The following is a 3,411-nucleotide window of genomic DNA, read 5'->3' as shown; positions in this document are numbered from 1 at the left end:
TTACCTAATTACTCTCAGTGAACCATGCAGTTTTGCTATGTTATTAATAGGTAAAAAGACCCCACCTCTATACCAACACCTTTGAATTTTTCTAGTAACAATCCTGTTAAAAATCACAAGTTGGAAGATAAATCTCAACACTGGCTGGTGCCAGGCAGGCGGGGCTGCAAGCCCTGCAGCAGCTTTTAAAGATTTCTTGTAGGATAGATTTAAGTTTGGCTTAGTAAGAGTAATGGCATATAAACATTGAAGGCTAAACTAAAAGAGATTTAGTAATATAGTACTAAATAGCTATACCAAAGAATTCACAATAAATACCTTGTTAAAAAAAAGGCAAGTAACTGGAAAATTGACCAGGGCTAGGTGTCCTTCAGGGCTTTAGATCTGTATGAACTGTGCCTTTTGATAGCTGGGCTGCTCCTTCCAATGCCTGAAAGTGCCTGAGGCACTTCAGGTGGGGACCATTGTGGGGGTGTCGAGTGTCCCAAATGACTCCTGTACAAAATTTAAATGCATCAAAATTCTCCACTCTGTTAAAAAATCTTACCCCCACAAAACCAGGGGGACAGACATCACAAAAGGTTTAACTGTGGCGATCAGGCCCTGGTATTTGCACCAAGTGTTGGTTTTCCAGGCTTTCGCTCCTTCCACCAACGCCGGAGAGTCCCTGAGTCGTTAATGGGCACTCATTGGGCTATTGGCTCCTTCAGATAACAGTCACACCGGCTCCGGTATCAATGAGTCCTGTTAGGAGTGTCTCTGCCTTTCAGAGTCCCCTTGCACTGGCATGTTGGACGCTCAGAGGTAATGCATTGTGTCCCTAAAATCTGTGGGACCCCTGTAGAACTGAAACCCCCCTCCCTTTATTCAGCTACCAGGGGTGCAGGCAGGGGTGTTGCAGGAGAGGGTATAAGTTGAGCTATATTGCTCCCGGCCGGGACTACACAGGGCAGATGGGGGGGTCCAAGCCATGATCTTTATTTCCCCAAGGGAATCAGAGTCTATAGCCCCAGGAAGAACAAACAACCCTGTTATCCAGGTGGAAGATCTGCCTATAATCAAAGCGTGCATATTCTGTCCTGGCAGTCTGAAAACTCTTGTGGGAAGCAAATGGACAGATGAATCAAGCAATGTTACTGTGTCGGAGGTTGCCAGGTCCATTCCTGTGCTGCCTGGGGTGGCTGGTTGTAAGTCAGCGACAATTGCGAGGGCAGGGCCGATTGGAAGTTCATGGTTGCTCCCAGCTGCTGTGTCGGCTGCAGAATTTGTGTCCTCGCGCGTCGCCGTCCCGCGCTGCGAGAGAAGTTTCCCTGCAAAGGCTGGCCATTGTGGTGGAACTTGGAGCGACATCTATTAGCAAGGGGAGGGCCTTTCCAGCAGCAAGGGCATACACCCGGAGCTTTAGGTTTCTGCGTTCTTTGGCAGTCTCTGCGGATATGTCCACATTCCCCTCAGCCAAAACAAGCCAGCTGTTTCCCAGGGGTTAATTTCATGGTGGCAAAAGCATCCACTATGCCTTGCCCCACAGCTTGATTTGTGACTGCTGTGGTGTGTTGTAAGGTCCCCAAGCGGTGGCACGCTTGTATCATTTGGAGTAAAGTGGGTTCAGGTTCAGGGGGTAAAGATTTTAAAAGCTGCTTACAGTCCAGGTTGGTGTTCTCGACAGCCAGTTTGAGGAGTATAATCTCCCTGGCTTGCTCGCTATCGATTTGTCTCTCCAATATTTGTTTCCATTTGTCCACACACTGCACATAAGGCTTCTCTCGGTAAGGTACCTTGGCCATTAGGGCTCCCAGCTGAAATAAACAGGGCATGAGATGAAGGACTACATTTTGTTCATCACGAAAAAGAGACCAGTGTGTTACAAGAGTTGTCTGCTGACTATTTCTGTACTACTTCATGAGATAGGAGTTACAAGGATACCAGGGAAGGAGTTGCAGGAGCCCACACATAGTCCCACCCAGCAAATGGTACAAACAGATAACTAACAGAAATAACGACCAGGGAAAGGCTGGGGAAAGGGCAGGGGCAGATTAACACCCAGCAGGGAAACCTTTCCCGCTGACAAATGGTACAAGCAGATAACTCACAGAGATAACGACCAGGGAAAAGCTGGGGAAGGGGCAGGGGCAGATAAACAGTCTGCAAGGTAGGATATTTGCTTGCTTAAGCTTGATAGGACTCAGTTTGCAAGGCAGGACATTTGCTTGCTTAAGCTTGATAGGGCACATATTGCGTTAATCATAAGATTTTGGTAATTTTCCACGGAGAAGTCACCAAATAAAGACATAGGGTGAAGAAGACGCAGCTGAGGAAGACTCCGCAGCCTTTTATCACTGACCACCAGGAGACAGAAGGATGACCCTCTAGCAACAACCAGCACAGGCGCAGAGAACTCCAAGATAACATGGACTCCTGAAGGATGGAGAGGATAAAAGGACTGAATCAGAAACTAGTTGGTGCGGCAGTAGGTGGAGCTGAGACTCCCCTGTCGCCCAGCGCTGAGCCTTTGCTTACTTAGTATAACTGCTTCAATAATTAATAAATTCTTTGATTGGAAATTGCTCGTTTTGAGTCAATTTTATAACAGGGCAGAAGACTTTTTCTCCTTTTAATGTCTTTATTAAAAGTGATCAGCTCAAGACTGGACGGGTCTGCTGTCTCCGTCATCTCTCCAAGGGTGACTTGGAGGAGGAGGATATGCACAGCTTTGTCAACTAGGAGCAAAGCTAAGAGTTCAGTCCTCGTGGGAGCCGTCATGGGCATGAGCTGGATGTAGAGCTTTCTGACTTTTTTCTCTGGCTCCTGGTTTCGCGATGACTTTTCCGGGTGAGGGGCCATGAAGGTCTCCAGCATCTCTGCAGGCTCAGCACTTTGTTCCTCACGTTCAGACATCACTCTAATTTCTCAACTCTATATTGGCTCGTTGTTTTGGGGGTCTTTTCAGTACCTTTGGAGTAGTAGCCTCTCATGGCATGCTGGTCCTGAGGCTATTTTGCATGCTCCCCCTCCTACGTCTCGTCCCTTCTCCTCACTGTCTGGGGAGGTCCCCGCCCTTCACTGTCTCGGGAGAAAAGCCAGCGGGCCCTTTACTGATACAAAAAAAAAAAACCAAAACATTAATGACAACGACTTGTAATTATCGTAACATACAGGTAGTGCTTTAGCAGCCACAGTGGTCTGACTAGTTTTTGTAACCTTTTTCTCCCAAAAATAATTGGCAGATTTTTTTTTTTTTATAACAGTATGTGCCCCCTCCTCCACAAGGTGGTCAACAGTTAAGGCAGCCAGGGCTTGGCTTGCATGCCCTGCATACGTTGCAATTAAATTTTCCAGTCCTTTTTTCCATTGTGGCATAAATATAGCATATTGTGTTGGTGTGAGCAACAGATTTGCAAAAAACTTAAGATC

At 46.9% G+C, this 3,411-nt stretch overlaps 1 long non-coding RNA gene across 1 annotated transcript; it reads left to right on the top strand.

Moving 5' to 3' along the window:
• The first annotated feature begins 1,834 nt into the window (after positions 1–1,834).
• Positions 1,835–2,561, top strand: LOC139589466 (uncharacterized). The gene is made up of 2 exons (XR_011679019.1): positions 1,835–2,149; positions 2,195–2,561. It is a non-coding gene; the product is annotated as an uncharacterized lncRNA (long non-coding RNA).
• The last annotated feature ends 850 nt before the right edge of the window (positions 2,562–3,411 follow it).

Source organism: Agelaius tricolor, unplaced genomic scaffold, assembly GCF_023055355.1.
Source record: "Agelaius tricolor isolate 1412-34295 unplaced genomic scaffold, bAgeTri1.0.p SCAF_4, whole genome shotgun sequence".
Classification (NCBI taxonomy): Eukaryota; Metazoa; Chordata; class Aves; order Passeriformes; family Icteridae; genus Agelaius; species Agelaius tricolor.
Note: the sequence above shows the minus strand (reverse complement) of the source record. Positions and strands in the feature narration are given on the sequence as shown.